The sequence below is a fragment of the Triturus cristatus genome, chromosome 3_1, assembly GCF_964204655.1.
Source record: "Triturus cristatus chromosome 3_1, aTriCri1.1, whole genome shotgun sequence".
Taxonomy (NCBI): Eukaryota; Metazoa; Chordata; class Amphibia; order Caudata; family Salamandridae; genus Triturus; species Triturus cristatus.
In genome coordinates, this window is record NC_140583.1 from 981708795 (window position 1) to 981728126 (window position 19332).

Below are 19332 nucleotides of genomic sequence, written 5' to 3' on the forward strand. Positions count from 1 at the left end.
TATAGTGCATCACATATGCGTGGTAAGACACTGCTATTAATTTAACGGAATGGGCTGCTACTTTGAGTAATCTTTTTTTTTGTTTACTTGTTTGTTCGGAAAGCACATGCTTAATAAAAGAGATTTGTAAACAAGCCCCTTGGTGGGAGTAAGGTATTTTCAGCCTCCTTGCTCCCTAGTTAAACTGTCACGGTGAATTCATTTACATATGAGAAGGGACAGCAAGTTATATACTTGATGGTTCTGCTTTCATGTCACAAGAAGTAACTGATTTGCGCAACACTATCATCTAAATAAACTGGTACCACCTTGTAAAAATATATGGAGTCAAACATGCTGCAAGATTAGAACCACCACAGTGAAAGCACCGCAGAGGGGGAGGCCTATCCACAAGGACCAGCTGACTTTGATTTACGCTGGAGCCAGCCTGGGAGGGCACAGCTGTGGCGTGCAGAGGCTGGTGCCCTCGTGACATTTGTGACGAGGTGCTCGGGAAAGGGACAGTGCGCTTAGGGGGCCCCTGGAGCTCTGTACCCCCCCGCACCGCGGGGGCTGCGGGGGCCTTTGTTACACCCCTGGGCCAAGTGCAACCCTTTCCACATTGTAGTGGCATAGTTCTACCACTACAATGGTCATTTGTATCCGTATGGTGGGCAGCAGGCGTAACTAGGTATCAGAACCCCATTTAGGAGGACTTGTGCTGCAGCGCGCGCAACGAAATTCGTCTTATTTATTTAATTGTTTACTACCCGCCACTCTGACCCTCCCCCGCCCCGCATCACCGCCCCACGGAATTCCCTCCACGGGCCGCTACTGTTTGAAACACTATACAAGGCTATGCTGCTTTCAAGTGAAGCGTTCCTGCTGCAGGCCGAGATTACACAAATTATGGCGTTCTTGATTCAAGGTTATTTTAAATATGTATGTTTTTGAACGGTCATGATTAACTAATAAGTGTGCCGTTTACCTATCTGTTTCTAGTGGACACAGTAATTGCTGTAAAACAATACCTTTTTTCACAGCAATATTTTCTTTTGCCCTTTATGGAAAAATGGGCTACTGTATTTTTTGACTACCCACAGGGTTTATGACGTTACTAGAAGTTGCAGGGTAATTTTCACTCCTTTAGCCTTTATGTTCTACTGCGAATTCGACTTTAGTTTGTGGTAGTATTATTCCATGCAGGTCAAATTTATAACTGGGATGCAATTTAGTTGCACTTTCACCTCGCACCATCACCTCAGCGCAGCACCACCTTACCACCAGTGCAACACAACCACAAGCACAGCCCCACCTCAGCAGCAATTCATCACTAATGCAGCAGCACTTCAGCATCAGCACAGCACCAACTCAGCATCAGTACCACTTGAGCACCAGTGCAGCACCACCGCCTCAGCATGAATCAGCACCACAGCATCACTCAGCTCCACCTGAGTATCATTAAGTAACACCTCCGCATCAGCACATTACCACCTCAGTCTGCCCTTGGTATCTGGAATCTGTTGATTCTCCCCTAAATTCTGTCCGCTGCTCGTGTGGTAATTCATGTACTATTTTTCAATTTCCACCATCCCGTTGATTATGTCCTCATCCTCCCCCCCACTTCCCCCACCCACCCATAACAAAAAAAACAATAACAAACAAGCATTAATAGGGTCGTTCAGTCGTATAACCTTTTTTTATTATGCCTTTTCAACATGCTACACAGCAGCCACAATGCTCTACAACATAGCTTAAAGATATTGGCAAAGGCAATTGCTCTGGCTAAACACTTATAAGGTCCCAAAGGCATCTCGCCAATGCTTGTTTTTGTTAGGCACGGGGAGATTTAGTGATTTGCCCAGAATCACAGGATGTTAAGCATCATTGCCGAGACTCTAACCCAGTTCCCCAAATTTCAGGTCAACCGCCCTAGCCGTTAGACCAACTCCTCTCTCCGTAGAGTCGTATGCTACTATGAGCTATAGCGTATAACAATATTTGGGGTAAAATCTCAGCCCAAGGAAAGTGCCAGGGCGTTCAGCTTTTCTTTGTTTATCCTCATTATTGCTGCTGCACGTATTCCTGCTTTAAATGCACGTATTCCTGCTATAAATAAAGACTTTTCTGCTTTTAAGTATGTAGATCTGACTGAACAGCGATTTTAAAATGTTATCATGTTGTCCCAGAGAGTACACGAATTCCAAAGGCTCATCACATCATAGTGTTAGTTTTGAGCCCTCCAGTACACTAACCTTTTGAGAACTGTTAAAAAGTCGAGGCTGAAATAGGAATATGTGCAGCCTTGAAAGAGTGAAAAACTGCCCCTTTCTCTTCCAAGAAAGAGTAACAGCTCCAGGGCCAGAAACATTCGTATAAACAGAGGGCTGGTGGCTCATTGGACTTATACACAGGGACATTTTAAGGATTTGGGGGGCCCCTGGTCAGAACAATGAATTTAAGATTCAATTTCAGGTTTTTCATGACCTCTATGGCCAGGTCACTGACAGTCCCACTCATCCAAATTATAAATGTTTTTACATCTAATATTTAGGGATAGTGTCTTGTGTTTTCAATATTTAACACAGCAGAAGCTCACTAATATTACTGCAAATATCTGTGACGCCCTCCCATTTCTCATATGTGAGGTCCTGTTTTGATCTAAAATAAACTTTTTTATGGATGTTGCATGAAACCTAAACAAACACAGTATTTCTCTTCAAAATGTCCCTAATAGACTAACACCTCACTCACATTAAAAATAAAATAAAGGAAAGCAGTATTTAAAACAATTTGTTTAAGAATTACCGAAGGTCATTAGAGTAAGACTCTCTGCAGAACATAGCTGGCTCTATAAGCCCCCACCCCCTGAAAGTCTGGGGCCCGGAGTCCACTTTGCCCATGCCTCAAAACGTCTCTGCTCATACATCCACTGCCCTCATCTGTGATTGACCACTGATTTGGGTAACAAACATCTGCTATTAGCGCCAAGCGGCTCCTCTGGGTGATGGGCGCTTTAAAACCAAACCTAAAAGCTCCCCTTGGGTGATGGGCGCTTTCAAACTAAACCTAATATGTTATGGCTTACAGTGTCTCGAGTTTGCACTTCTAAAGGGAAGATACGAGATATAAACACAAGGCTTTTAAACAAATGGTGTTGTTGGTTTTAGTCTGCAGAAAAACAAAGTGCGGTCAGACTGCAGGGTTGAGAGCAGAATCGCCGAAGGCTGAGTCAGCTAATATTGCTAATGGAGAAGCCGGCTCTCCCTGTGGACAGGCAAGGTGAAATCAGGGAAGGTCCCTGCAGAGCATTTCAGAATCATAACAAAGCCTGAGGAGGATCAGGGCTAGACCGGGGCAGTAACTCAAAGAGTTATCTTTTGTCAACAAATGCTGTAATCATCTCGATAAGTGCAGACTTAAAGAGGCTGTGGTGTACTCCCTGTGCTCCCAGGTGCAGGCTGATGATGTCATCAGCGTTGTTTATATTTTCAACTTGTGCAAAATGTCTGGTGCATTTCTCAATGTTCAGCTTGCAAAAGCGTGGCATGTTCACCTAGTGTTTGTAGGGCACTCTGGGTACACAGTGTACTGCAGGTGAATGGATCTATGCGCTACACTGCTGATCCAGAAGCCAAGATGTCTTGCTTCCAACCCGGGTTATGCGACAAAAAAACATATGATTCTGGACTCAGAAGAATCTCTTTGAGCCTAAATGTACAAATAAATGCATGTGACATACTGTGTATTTGTAAAGCTCCCTATCGTCTGCGAGGGTATCCTGGTGTAGTGGCGGCTGCTTCAATACTTGGGCAAGGGAGGAATTGGATAAAAAAAAATAAGCGTACTTTCTTCGCAGCCGCCGACACCACCAAACCCTCTTCTCTGACCTCCCTCTACAGCGCCGCAAGTACTCAGGCTCACAGCCTCTCCCAGCCAATCAGGACGCTGCATGAGCAGTCATCATGATTGGTCTGAGCGGCCTGTTTGGCCGCTCAGGCAGTACCAGGGAGCCTGAGCATGTTCTCCACGGGGCTGTGCAACAAATAAATCCAGTTACAATACAATGCAATATGATTTAGTCAGTAGATTCCTTGTAGAGCAATGAATTCTTCACCACACACCCCGTCCACCTCAAAACTAGCCAGCCTTTAAGTGTTCAGGTTGCTAAACTCTGAAACCTGGATGCAGAGTTTTTTTGACGGGGAAAATCTTTTGGGTGTTTCCAATTTGAATGGGAAAAATATTGGCAGTCCAGTCCAAGAATGCAAGGAAGAAAATTAACTGGATGAGCTGCTCCCAAAAAAGCATGACACAACTTTATACTTGTCCGGCATCACCCTATGCTTACCCACTGCCCACAAACATGTGCGCACATTGTACATCACATTGTGCCCCGTATTACATACCGCCCTGTTCTGTACGAATGGTTTTCCACCAAGAACTCGACTGATGTATGACACGCAGTCCTCATCCCATGCGCTATCATCAGTTCACCCTGATGCACCACATCCTTGGTTCTCTTCAAACACACCATCCTTTGCTCCACTGAGGTTCATCATCTTTGCTTGCCTGAGGCACATAATCCTGTGCTACCTTGAGGTGAAGCATCCATGTCTTTCCTGACCTGAATCAATAACATAGAGTGCACTTATACCCTTACATCCATCAGCTAGTTCTCCACTCTCATGACCATTGCTTCTCTGAGGTGCATAACCCAGTGCTCCTCTGATATGCATCACTGGTACCCCTCTGAGGTACACCACCTAGTACTCCTGCAGAGCATCACTCACTGCTCCCACAAGGTTCTTCACTGAGCCACTCCTGCAGCACACAACCAGTGTTCCCGTAAAGTGCATCACTAATACTCCCCTTAAGGTACACCAGCCAATAATTCTGCGGTTCATCACTAGTGCCCCAATGAGGGCCATCACAGTGCTTCCCAGAGGTACATCAACCAGTGTCCCCATGGAACATGACCCAGTCCTCGCTATGATGTATTACTAGTGTTCCCTGTAGGTATATCAGCCAGTGCTCTGCTGATGCACATTACTCAGCGCTCCACTAAGTTGCATCGTGCAATGATTTCCAAAGCCTCATCACCCAAGTCTCACCAGGGGCACATTACTCTGTGCTGTCTGTAAGTATGTGGTAATCGATTGTGCAAACTTAGGCAAAAGGCAGCAGAGAGCTGTACATGGTTAAAGTCTAGCTTAAGTTCTGTGAGTGATTACGGAGGTAGCGGCTTCATATTCTGTTAATGTATTGTCATTTAGTGCTCTTTAAAGAGGTGCTCCTTTAAACCTTTCCTAAATTGGAGCAATTGTGAGGTGATCCTCATGGATACAGGGATGTTGGTTCAGACCTTGGTCCAATAGATAGAAAAAGGCTTCTGACTTGTTTTTTCTGTTTTACATTTTTTAGTCTGCAGTGTGGGTGTGCCAAGAACCAGCAATATGATGAGCTTGTCTGCATGATAAGTGGGGGGGGGGGGTTCCTGGTTGTGATTAGGGGTGGGCGGAACTCAGCGAAATTGCATAAAAAATCTGCTGGATTCTGCGAAGTTCTGTGAACAGGCGGAACAAGGAACAAGGCATGTTGCGCTGCTCGTGCAGATTTGTAGATCTGGGAGCTTGTTCCATGCTGAAAAAAATTGATGCCGCTCAAGAAGATTTTCTACTTGATCGGCAGCTTTGTTACCATGAATGGTCGCGACTAATAGCATTGGGGAAATCTTTCCGGGTGCCCTCCTAGCGGCCAAAAATCGTGTTAGGGGAAGCCAATTCTCACACGCACTCACAGAGCCGCTCACGAGAAAAACTCCACCATGCAGCCGTTGGTGGAATTTGTCTGGAACATAGCGTTACATACGTAATGCGGACTTGCAAAAACTCCACCAACTGAGCTGGAGGAGCAGAATTTATTGCACACCACTAGTCATCTGACTAGCCATAGCGGGTGTCGGGCGTTTGCCCTGGAGGACCCGTTTTGGAGTGGTGACGGCCGGTTTTGTTACTGGGGGCCTGCTTTGCAGTGATGCTGCAATGTCAGCCCCCAGTAACAAAAGGGCAAATGTTCCTTTATTTTGGTTCTCATCTAGAAAGTGCCCCTTTTAAAGGTGTTGCAAAAATGTAGGAATATTTCATCTTAAAGAGATCACTTAAGTTTCAAAATAAACTAGGAGCCCACTGGACGACTTTGCACCTCATATGCATGTCTCAGTGCTATGTTCAAATACGTTTTGTTGGCATTCTAAGAGGCCTATTCACAAAGGTAGATTGAAGTTAGTAAAACGTATGCCTGTAGTACTCTTTTGCGTACTCTACATGCCTTTTTGAATTAAAACATCTAAAATGACAATAAAATGGGAAATATCAGGAAATATCCACATACAAATAGGGCAAATAGAAAGGACTGTGACCTCTTTCTATGTTTACTAAGAGGCAGTTGGAAGTTTCCGGGTGGATTCTCAAAAGCATGTCAGAGTACGTGAGAAAAGGCCCCCAAAGTATCTTAATCTTTTTGCAGTGCACCTTCTGTAGAGACCACTTCAAACCGCATGTTATTTGGTACAAAGACCATCTACGTCATATTGTATTTTGGTTGTTATGGCTCCATTTCAGACAAAGACACGTTGGCAGAGAAGGGTCTTCAGTTTGCCTCTAGACTTTGGTAACCCTGATGGAAATGCATACATATGGCAGACATGCGATCCAGGTGTACATGGCGTAGACTGTCTGCATTCATCCAGTGATATGCCGAAGTCCTTGAATTCAGTGCTCCTTGACATACCTTTTGATCCCTATCTAAACTTGTTTAAAATTGCACAGATTATTTGATTGGACCCAATGCCAGGTTAAGTAGCTTGCACCAAATGTGGAGCAATTTTGGTGTGCACCTTCAATATCAAATCCAAAATACAGAGGGTTGCAAATATCAAGGACAAAATATTGAATTCAAACTACTGAAAGATAAGTAAGTATGGATTTTCTATACCTAACTCCACATATATGTACCTTGGTCACCAGTAGGTAGGTATAGTTAGGACCTGGTTTCCATTGGAACAACGTCTTTTGCTTTGCCAATAACATTAGTGTCTTTTAACAAATCTTCTCTAAATGGTCAAATCTAGTAGGACAGTTGGCTCAGCTCAAGTTTTGAAAACTTTGCTATAATTTGTCAAGTGGGGGCTGAGAAAAAGGGGGGGGGGTCCCAAAACACATTTTCGCCAAGTAATTTTCCATAGGAAATGTAGACACGACTACAGCCCAAACCACTAGACGAAATTACACCAAATTTGGCAGCCAGGTAGCTTTTGTGTAAATCCTTTCAGTATTATTTTAGATATTAATAAAAATCCAAATTTGTATATATAGGAGCGCAAAGGCTTCGCAAACCCTCTCGACCTTGTGCTGAGATCTAATTGGCTGTGAACACTTCAACCAGGAAGTGCTGGCTGCCAACTCTTCAACTAGGACGTGTTGGCAACCATCTTGGTTCTCAGCTTAAGCCCAGTCCCACCCAAAAAGTTTAAAAAAAGAAATGGGGGCAGGATAGTAATACCCTGACCCCTTAGCTCTGGCCATGGGGTCCCAGAGTGACCCCAACAGGGCTCAAAAACACTTTAAAAAAGAATTGCTACAAAAATGAAAAAGAGCTGCAAATCTGCAGCAAAAAAACCAAACAAGTGTGGGCTCTGCACTTGTGTTGAATACAGTCCCTGGGTGGGCAGGTCCTGGGGGCATTTTTTTTTAATGGAGGCGGGTGCATGGGCCTCCCTCCTGAGGTTCATTGAGCCCCGGGGACCACCACCTTCCCAAAGCTAAAGAAAGATTAGTAGGGGGACTGCAAGGACACCCCAGAGCCCTGGGCTCTACCACCTCCCCAAGGCTAAATGTCATGAGTGATGTATAATATATGAGGTCATAAGCAGTGCATTGTGGGGGCGTAAGTTATAGTTAGCTCAGGTAACTATGACTGCTGAATGTCACTGATTCTGTATGATTGAAATCTGAGCCTAATTATAACGTCCCTGTAACCTTTGTTTTTTCAATGAATTTCTAAGCTTTTTTTAGTTCTATTTCCTAACTATAATGTCCCTGTAAGCTTCGTTTTTTCCAGTGTATATATATACATATATACACACTTACACACACGCACACACCTGCTGTACTCTGACATGTGCCAGTATTTTGTGTTATACATAGATATGTCTTTAAAAAAAAGCTCATGCGTTTTGTGCAGGACTATCTGATGCAATGTCACTGATAGTGCACCAGTCACTCATGCTAAATCTGCCACATAATTTGACCATTCACTGGCATGGATTTCAAGTATCCCTGTCGCAGAATTGTGTTCTGGGCTCCCTCAGACGCCTAAGAATGACAATGAAAAACAAACTATTTTGTTTGCACCAGTTGTACAGTTCTGTATTACACAATTGCCCAATTCGCTGGCATCATTTAAAGTAAGATTTGCCAATCGTGTGTGCCAAAGTGAAATCACAAATCGACCTTGCCAGGGTAAATTGCAATCGAAACTAATTTTTCAAGATAAAAATGTATGCTTGCTTTTCCACCCAAGATGCGTTGATGTATGCTTTGATACTGTTGAAGTACTCCCTCACACTTCTCATAATAGGGCAAAATAATTTAACACACACATGGGAATGAGCCTTATCGAACCAACACACCTTAATGTTAGAGGTGTATGCAGTTTACTGTGGAAGCTCAGCTTTAACTCCCTGTCTTTTTGTTAACTTTCAGCCACGGATTGAGAAACTGGCGTCGATATGAATCCTGTTTTCTGTGCCAAAGAAGAGTCAACATTCCTTGGTTGGAGGCAGGACGGAATTCCCCCACATTTCAGCGCCCTCTGTGAGTTTTGTTTGTTTTGTTTCTACCAGAAGTTGGTGTACTTGATGTAAAGCTTTGCCTCAACGAGGATCTCCTAAATTTAGCTAAAAGGGGCTGTTTGATGAATGATGTCACAGTAGGTCTCAAAAACCAAGCAGCCTCCTTTACTAAAGCAAGATTGTAGGACGCTTATTGTTGGTGACTGTTAAAGATGCAGAACTCGGCAAAGAACCCTTTTTTCTGAAACTGGAAGGCGCCTTTAAGTGCGCGTGCACGACCACCGTAGTAACGAGCTGAAACCAATTCAGAGATGAACCAGGGCTACCTAAAGCAAGGGAAGTGGAAAATAAAATCCATGTATCTGCCAATGGGAGTACAAGGCCTGTGAAATGCAGATTAAGTACTGCAACTAGAACAAATGCAGTGTTGTTTTTGTCATTTTTTTTTACCAGCAGCATTTTGCATGCGGAGACATTTAAGCCCATACTTATGATTCAAAAGCCCAAATATTAGCCACATGTTGCTAGTGCTCTTAGCTAAAAAAAAGTCTGCACTGGAAGAAAGTGGCTTCTTGCGGCACGCTAAAATAGGTTTGCCTTTGCTCTCTGACTCGGTGAAGTGTGGTTACTGCAAATCCTTCCCGATCTTGGTGTATTTTCAAAATGAGTACCTTGCTGTATGAGCGATACTCCAGAAACATGGCTGTGAACTGGCCACCAAGGGCCACTTCAAGTTACTCCTGGCTGAAATACGGGGATGTGTAGACCCATGCTTGTTTTTGGAACAGTTAAGCTACACGCCTGCATTTCTTTGCTGGTTGTAGAACAAAGGCAGGCTAAAAGCCACTGCAGCAACCTGGACACTCTTATAGAGCAGCAGTGCTTAATTTGTAAAATATTAAGTGCCAGGGCTCCGACCAGGAAGCCACTGCAGCTCGCACCGCTCATCGCACTTGTCATCGCTGCCAAAACGACTACTAACCATCTCTCTTGTGTGTTAATGCAACAGTTCAGATAATTCCAGGTCCCCAAAGCTAAAGGAATGGCTGGGGAGGCAGGTGTTAGCAATTTTAATGTATATAGTATTCCTAAATAGCCGTTGTTCTGCTCATCTCTAAATTTGATGAGGAGCGCCACCATTTGGCAGACTGTTCTAAATATGGTGTTGACAGTCAGGTGCCGGTGCCGAGCACCGGAAACCAATTAAGTGCCGGGTGCTGAGCACAGGAAAGCACCGGCTCAAATTAACCCCTTCAGCGCGGCGGGAATTCCCCCGCGGTGCTGAAGGGTTCGAGCGCGAGCGGGGCCATGACGGAACGGTTCCGTCATGAGCACAGCGCAACCGTCATGGGCATGGAAGGGGTTAAGCACTGGCAGCAGTTTTTTGGCAGCTTTTTTATTCTAATGAGCAGAGATGTATTTGGCGCCTAGTCACTTAGAACCTGAATTATAAATGGGCGGACACCCCGTTGATCTTCCAGGAGGACACCGTAAATTACTTTGTCCCCCAAGTGGAGGGTCCGCCTCCCACATTTATAGATGGCCGCCAAGCAGGCAGTCATTTATAATGCATTGACTGGAGCTGCCTTTATGGCGGTTCCTACCAATGCATTTCGCTGTTTGGTGCATGGCTGCATTATGCTGACGCCAGTTTTCTTTTTTTACTTTCAAAAAGAAATTCCCGAAACTGGATTTTCTTTTTGAAAATAAAAAATGTAATGCTCCACTCGCCTTTGGAGTACTCACTTATGGCGGGGGAATCATTATTTCCATTATACTGTTCCTCACTGAAATTGGTTTGCCTGGCAGTGATGGACAGTAAAAGAAATGGCTATATGTGTGCCCTTCATTATTGGGTGGATGGACATATAGCAATGGAGTAACGACGGCCTTCAGAGAGATCTGACTACGGCTGTGATGAAGTGGTCACCGCTGTAGACTAACCTATGGTCCACCCACATCTTAATCGGGAGGGAGGACCATTATGTTGGCGGTAAGGATACTTCGTTGACATTGCAACAGAGTATCCTTACCGCCAACATATAAATCAGCCCATTAGTTTGGACTTTAAACCACCTGAGTATGCTCTGAATCTAAGCAAAGATTTCTTAACAAATGAAAAACAGACATACGAGTTTTCAGAAAAGCTGCTGCGATTTCTGTATATATGCATATTTTGGACTTGTTACCGCCCTATGTTAAATGGGAGTGGCCTAACTTAGTGATGGACAGAGCACTGCTACAAGACTGGAACACCTCTTCCAGGCCGGATTCACATATGTTATGTTAAGAACATGTCCTCTAGCAACCAAACACTCTAGTCCTGGGTTGGGGCAGACTAATAGGATCCCAAAGGGCTTCACGGCCACAAGAGAGGTAGGAAGCAATATATACATGTGAAATACAATGCCTCGTGCTGTTCTCCACCTAGTTTCTCTGATATCAAATATTCCTTTTCACAACTGTGACATCATTCTTTCCTGGTTGGGACAACCTACCAAAGTGTGTGCAATCTTATGCTAAAGCATGGGCGCTCCCCAAGTCGGGACTCGTCTGTGGGACAATTTGGATGTGCCCTAAATGCTGGTCTAACAGGTCAGTGTGCAGGAAGGTTTCTTTGGCTGGTTGTGGGCCTGTTTTATTGTTGGGGTAGTCCAGTTTTTGCCTTTGTTTCCCTGATACGGCCACAAACACTGCCTGCAGCAAGCACAAATGCATACCGTCTCCCATAACTGCCAAAACTCCCCTCCAGTGCTTATTTACAAGTTCAAAACTGCCTCAATTTGCAAATGTGGGCGTCTTTTTAAACTAATTTGCTAATACAGGCACATTTACTTTGGTGTCGGCCTGCTTTCTGTCCCACTTGCACCCTTTCACTCCCTGCTTTGTTTACCTACTTGGTTCTTTTGTTCATCCACTCAAGTCTACCTGGTTTACTTTTAAAATGATTTGCATATTGTTGTCTGCAGAATACTTCATCAGATAAAATGCCCTTACAGTCATTTAGATCCAGTACACCTGTTTAGACTACCTGTAACTTCTTGAGTCAGATGAGACTATAGTGTCCTTATATTTGAAAGTTAGAACACATGATTGATAGTCTTAACATTTACCTATCACATAAGTATCACGTTTTGTATTGGAATTGCATTTATATAGCGCTTATAACCCCTGATGAGGCATTGAAGCGCTTTATGGCGGGTAGCACACTACTCCATAACCCAAAGTAAATGGATAATTCAGTGTTAAAAAAAATACTGTTACATATAGGCCTACTACCTTATTTTCCTCCTTGATATCATCCTTATGCAAACTTTTGTGCAATTTTAGCACCTTACACATTGGACCTGAGCTGTACGCAAATTAAAAGTATTGTTACATTTTGCAATGGCTTTTTTTCTGGAAAAATATTTTTGTGATGCGTGAGGACACGCCGCTGAGCACAGAAAAGGAGGTGGACAAACAAGTGGCTTTGAAAAAGTGCTGTGGGTGCTAATGCAAGCATGTGAAATGGGATCCCTTCTCCTTTTTGGGTGTTAAAGAAAGGGCTATTATTGGGGTAAGATGCGCCCAATACACGCCTGGGCACTAGTGCCCCTGCACCTATTGCACCATTGATAGCTACGCCCCTGGGTTTAACTATTTCATGTTGTCTGCCTGCTCGAGATAGGTGATTATGGATTCAGAAGGAAGGTATATTGCATTGTATTTTCGCATTTACATAGTACCTCAAAAGGGCAACAGAAGCTGTTTCAGGTGGTAAAGTAAGAGGCTACACCACTGATTGTACATTGACTACGTTGTATGCAATATTTTGTTGGTAGGTTTGAAGCTGTGTTCAGTTTGTGTGTAATGTTAAAGTGACACAAGCTAATAAGTTGATCGCCCCCCCAAAAAACACTGTGGAATCCTTTTTATTAGAAAGAAATACAATAATCTGCACTTCCAGTTTTACAACCTCACTAGAGTACAGATTTCTGCATTATCTGAATTCATAGTGGTTTCCAAGAGTATGGCGAGAAGCCTGCAACAGACTTGCAACACTGTGGAGGCATTTCTGCATGTTTAGCTGTAGACAGTGTACAACTGTGATTGGAGAAGTGTCTTTCCTCGTGTGCGATTTCACAATTTTTCCCTACACCCTGGAACATATGTTCAGTGCAGAGAAACTAAACTCCAACAAATAATGGGGGTGTTCCAAGCCCATTCTATTCTTGGAAAGGAATTTATTCATGTTCTGCACCAGAGATAAATCTCTGCCCATTTCCAGAGTGAGAAAAGGACATGGAAATATTTATGTACACCCCAAAACGTGTAAATAAGTGGGTTCTTCCAAACTGTCAGGCCAATTTCGTCCTAGGAAGCCAACTCCAGTGAGTAGCCTTACTTGCACAAAATCTTCATCAAAGTAAATGTTGTTATAAGTTTTTAAAACTTTGTGAACTGTGTATTTGTGCATTGCTGAGCACTCCCAAATTACCCTATTGCACCCCTTCTCCCTTCCTCCCCACCTTCTCTATATTTATTTGTCTTTTCACACAGTTGGTTGCTACGCTTTGTGCACTTCTTACTATTTGAAGCCATCCTGGTACATGAATACAGCTTTTTTCCTCTTTCAACTACGCATAGATCTTGTAAAGGAAGACAATAAATAAACCATTCCCCAGGGACTCTCCTGAACCAACGATTGTGACCCATGTGCATCCAGCTGATTGGCAAGCCCACTATGCGTGGTATAGACTTGCGTGGTAAAGATTTGCATGGTAGTGTTGCGGCAGTTGTAGTGACTGTGTTGTGAAAGCGTGCGTGCTAATGGTTTGCGTGGTTACGTCATCCATCCATCTTTGACCAGGATGAACCTGGTTAGTGTATCTGACCCACACTCCAACGCGGCCAGAGACAAATTGCGCCTAGGTCCTTTTCTATCATGACACTGACTAACATGGGCACTTTGTGCTCGGTGGCACCATATTTTCCAATTCTATGTTCTGTGTCATCAATTCTGTCATACTTGAAAAAATTAGCTTGTTCAATTATTCCTCATATACACCATGTATAAAACAGTGTTGCCCATTTCCCAAATATCTGTGTACCCACAGGCCTTATCTATTGAAAATGACATTATATGATATTAAAGTCCCCTGCTTAGATAAGAATATACGCAGCTATAATTCCTTCAACATACAATGCTAGGTCTTTCTGTAAGGCATGTACAGCCAAGATCCTGGAGGTGTCAAACCTGTTATTACAGAAATTAATCAGTATAATTCCAATCTCGTTTTTAGGTTGAAAGTACAAGATCTGATAGTATGGGGAACTAGTATAGGATTTTACCAGCCTGAGCGGGGTTAACGTAGAAATCAATACCGACAGCCCCCCTTTTGCTCTTCCACTAGATGATGGGATGGCTGGGGCAATAACAGAGGAATAACCTTCCTTATGCCAAGTCTATGGGAGGCAAATTATTCGAGATATTTTTAAAGTGGCATTCCATTCTGTTTTAGCCAGACTACTACTAACACCTGCTACATTCCATGTCATAAATGTAATCTTCTTTCTTTGTGGGAAGTATGTGGGCTTTTGAGGTCTGCCATATGTTCTATTAGTGGCCTTTCCACATGGGTAGGGGTAGCATTGTCGGAGTCATCCGCGTAGTCTATTGTTTTTTCCACTAAAACAGTAGAGTTGTCCTGGTCCGTAAAGGGGATCAATTTGTCAATCTAACTCGTTACAGCTGTTTGTACTTTTCCATACATTGTTACTATCTTGATTGCTAGCTGGTTGGTGGTTAGCCGGTTGTGCATGTATTCTTATAGTTCAGTCTGTAAAAAGAAGCCCAAAAGTACAGCTATAATACTAACCCCTATTGTGGTACTACTTTGTTGTCTGTGGTAGAGGTCAGAAAGAAGGAGCATAACAAGAGATGGTCGCAGGAAGTTTACCACTATAAAATCACCTGGTTCTTGTTTCTTGGTGCCACCTACCCAAGACACTTGTCGCACCATGATCACATCCTGGCTTAAGGCGTTTGGAGCACATATGCTATATGACATCCAATGTATCACTTTATTACGTAAGTCCATCCAAGACTTGGCTGTACCTGGTTTTTATTTTGGGACATTCTTTTAGGACAATCAAATTGGGTGTTTTATCCGGGGGTAAATGCAGGGAATCTTCCACAAGCATTAGCCTCCATGCATTTTTGCGACTCTGTTGCCTTGCATGGCCTAGTTGTTGGTTTTCATGTTGCGGTGGGTTGGGGCAGGTAAAGCCTTCTTATGTATTGCCAAATCGTTAGTCTGTTGAATACTCAATGATGCTCCCTCTTTTGTGTGGGCCGGTTCTGGCAGGAGCAGAGGTATTAAAGAGACACATTTTACCGCACCGGAAGTTGAGGAACCAATGCAATAGGGTTATGGCTACCCAAAAAGTCACTTGTTCCATTAAGGTTACACATTCTTTTTTTTCCTTTATTTCAGTTAAAAGTTTTAAATCAATGTTATCAATTTTACGGTGAATCCTTTTTAATAAACATTCCAAGCCTTTCGGTAGAGAAGGATCGTGGTCATTAATGAAGCCCTGGCGAATCCTATCATATCTTTTTGATTTTGGAATTAAACTTGCTTTATTGGTTTTCATGGACTTTGTTAGTTTAATTGTAGGCTCTTTGGATGATTGCCTTTTCTTTGGAGGGGGCGCAGTTAGCTCCTCATTAGATTGTAACTCGGTTAACTCCAGAGGATCTGTAAATACAGAAGGCAAAGGTTTGCCTTTAGGTATATTTCCAGCTTTTTCTACAGTGTCAGTACCTAACAATGGTGACTTGTCGATAAAGTTGGTGGGCTCGACAATTGCTTCTGTATTTGCCCCTGAGGTGTACTATTTGTAGCCACAAGCCTTGCTTCGACACTAACACTTTCATCATTTAGCTTGCCCATGGCATCTGTTAAGTAATTGGCAATAACATTACTGGTTTTTGCAGTCTTATCATTGTTGCCCACAAGTTCTTGGGTATGTTTGTGCTTCCCCATATTATTTCCCAAGGTCAATTGTAAAAAATAAGTTTGGATTGGGAGTCTCACCTTAGGCACCTTGATCCACCGACAAAGAGGGGCGGCCTAGCCCAGCCTTGTCCGGCCGCGGAAGGCCTGGGCTTTGCCAGGGCGTGACCCGCACATGTCCCACGCCCCGGCGCGAGAGGTAGCGTTATAAACGCGATGGGGGTTGCATCCCCCAATCAGCAGCTGTGTGGAGTAGTTGTTGTGTCCGTTGCACCTTGGGACAAGTAGGTTCACCAGGCCAAGGAAAAGCAGCCCAGCAAGAACAAGCAGAGTCACTTGGATCGTTGGTGGATAACTCATCAACAATCCAATTTTTTAGAATATCTTTATGTGCAGACCAGCATGCGTAGTTGAACAGAGAAGCTAGATGTAGGCAGCTTATAGATTTTAAGTTCAGTTTGAGGTGAAAAATTGCCTGAGTACTGAAGGGACTTAGGTTGAGTAACAGCCTAATATGTTGCATGTAGATTGTTAAGGATGTCAATCTGCTTAGAAGAAAATACTTACAAAGCGCGGAGGAAAGAGGGAGTAGTTTGGGCCAAAAGCGAAAGCGTAATTACTCGGCTGCCATAAATGGCAGATAAGCATTTGACTCCCTTGGTGACTGTGGTCGCTTTTGTTTTTTCCTTGGTCAATATGAGCTTTCCAGGTCAATCTGGAGTCAATTCTGATGCCTAGATACTGGTAGTTTGAAGCGACGTCTACTCGTTTGCCAATCTGCCAAGGAAAATGCTTCCTTTTCTTCCCAAAGGACATCATTTTTGTTTTGAAAGCATTGGTGATCAGGCCATTGACGAGGTTAAACAGATTCAGTTGTTTTAGTTGAAACTGAAGTCTGGAAGAAGTTAAGGAGAAAATCACCAGGTAGTCGGCGTATACAAGATAGGGTATCGTTGATCGCTCAATTTGGGTCTGGGGAGCTGAAGTAGTTGGATAAGTCAGTATGTATCAAGAAAACGCTAATGGTGCCAGTACACAGCCATTGTTTTTTCTTTTAAATAGGGTTTGCTGATTTTCATAGACATTGAACTGTGCTACTAACCGGCATAATTATGGGCTCAATAGCATTTCCCAGCTAGTCTTGTGTAGGATATCAGCTTAACATGTCCTAGCCATCATCATATGCCAAAGTTTCGAACAAACATGAACAATGAAACAGGCATTCAAAATGTAACACAACTGTGAAGTCCGCTTTAGAGTGATAGTGTGACGGGGTGTGTAGCACGAGCTGGGTGTAGAGGGTCGAGCTCGTGGATGCAGGAGCAGTGCATGGGCAGGGAGGGGCATGAGTAACAGCGCCGGCGGGAGGGGGGGGGGGGGATGCAGCCCGCATTTGTTGCCACTCTGTGCTTGGAGGAGAGGGGCTCGAGTCCCCTGGGGGGCCTAGTAGTAATGGTCATATAGGTTGAGGAGTCGTGTGCTGGGGTGGAGGGTGGTGCAGCTGCGCCATTCCTGGCAGGGGGCTTGCCCATGGTCGTGCAAGTGTGGGTTGTAGCATGAGATAGAATGGTATGGTTCACAGGGGATGCACATCATTTTTTACCCCAACCTGAAGCAAGAAGGTTTCCCAGCGCTCACCACTGGTACTCCTGTCCCCTCCCATGTGGAGGAGCCGCAGTGCGTTGGCCTCTGTCCACGTCAGTAGTGTAGGCAGCCAGTGCTAGAGATCAGGAGAACTGGCGCCTTCCATACTTTGGCTATCGGCCTTTTGAATAGTACAAAGGTGAGGTGTCTATCAACTTTCGCTCTGGTGCGATGCCCCAATAGGCACGATTCAGGTGTGGGCTCAAGAGCATATTCAGGCAGTTCAGACACATTGGCAGTTGTTCTGTAGTACCAGGCAATCCCACACCTTGTGGTAGAATCCAGCGTACCACTGTTAGTAGCGGGGCACTCGGGGGAGAGGACCGAATACATACATTTGATGAGCTAGGGGCGAGGTAGGCCTTGTGTACATAGTTGAATTGTGTGATGTGAACTCTAGGGATGCAGGATATGTCTTTCACCATTTTAGGGCGCGGGACTAGGATTTGTTAGTTAGGGGTTGCCATAGTACAGCATCCTATCTGGAACATGCTCGAACAGCGTAGTCTGGCGTAACGGAGTTGAGAGAGATGTAGAGGATGGTTATCGCATGGCACGAGCTATCCACACTCGGGAGTGTATGCAGTGTGGCAGATGCGTGAGGTGCGCATCGCAGCCGCCCCATGCAGCACATAGTGCACTTTGTATCATATAAGGTTAAGAACAGTCCAGTTCCTAGTCCGTAAATGTCCTTAACGTCCTGAAAGGACATAATGGAGCCATCAGCATTGAATTCCCCCAACTGTTCATCTCCTGCTTCTCTCCAGGGAACCGCGTCGATCCACTGTGCCACTTCATTATCGTGGGGGAGGTCCCAAAGCTCAATGGATGGTAAGTATGAGATATTGGCTCCCTTAGCGTGTATGAATTTGCACCAGCAGGAGCAGGCCACAGCCATGTGACTTGTTTCCCAATGGGGGTGGGCTGTCGAGTCTGATAACCATGTGTAGCTTACATGTGCACATGTGCAAGCAGCTTTGTGAACAGGACTCCTGGTGATGTGCAGCTTAGTATGCATTTGATAACAAACAAGGAAGCAAAATCTGTAAAGTTCAGGGATTCTGCCTAGTGGGCAGTACATTCAAGTGCTGTTATGGTTGACTTTGTGAACTGGAACGTGCTTAGCTTTCTTACACCAACGTTGCTTCTAAGGGGACAGCCGCCTTCCTCTGGGAGCCCAATTTGACACTTTGGTAACTGAAACTGAGGTTGCAAAATACCTATCAAGAAGCGAACGACGCCCGCGAGGAATACTTAGGTGTGAGTAACAGGCTTAACAAGATGGCCATTAAAAATTGATTTTACACTTCAGTTCCCTTTATTTCTCATGACACAGTCGACAGGGCACTTTAGGCTCCTGTTTCCAAAGACCGCTGTCCGCATAATGGAGCTGGCGGGTAATGGCCTGGGGTAATGTTTGGCTGCTACACGTTGTTTCCCTTTACAGTGCTGCTTTTGTGCATTAACCCTTCCTTGGAGCACCGCTGCACACAAACAAAAGAGCAGTGTGTCTCATTGTACCTGCGCTGTAGCCTGCAGGCTATGGCAATCTTATTGTGTTTTCCCTGAGGTGTAATATTCAACACTTAAACTCATTCAGACACAAACATATTGTATTGATGTCTGTGCATTGATTTGTGTGATGTGTGTGTGTGTATTGGTATTTAGATCATGGATACTTATGGGGGGAACAATGGAATGCCGTGTAACAATGAGAAAGGGGAGATGACTCAAGATCGTTTATGTAGTGTCCTCCCAGGCCTGGGTACCTGCGAAGGGCTACATCCCACTCAGAACTTAGTGTTAAATGTTTTTATTCATCTGTGTGTAGCTGCAAACCCAATATTCTAAATC

The 19332-nt window shown here is 44.2% G+C and overlaps 1 protein-coding gene across 1 annotated transcript in view; it reads left to right on the forward strand.

The window, feature by feature from the left end:
• Positions 1–19332, forward strand: part of HIVEP3 (HIVEP zinc finger 3) — a 1736279-nt gene that overhangs the window by 324443 nt on the left and 1392504 nt on the right. Inside the window, exon 2 of the mRNA XM_085645663.1 lies at positions 8745–8855. The gene's annotated coding sequence lies outside the window, so the exon portion shown is untranslated. The remainder of the gene's footprint in view (positions 1–8744; positions 8856–19332) is intronic.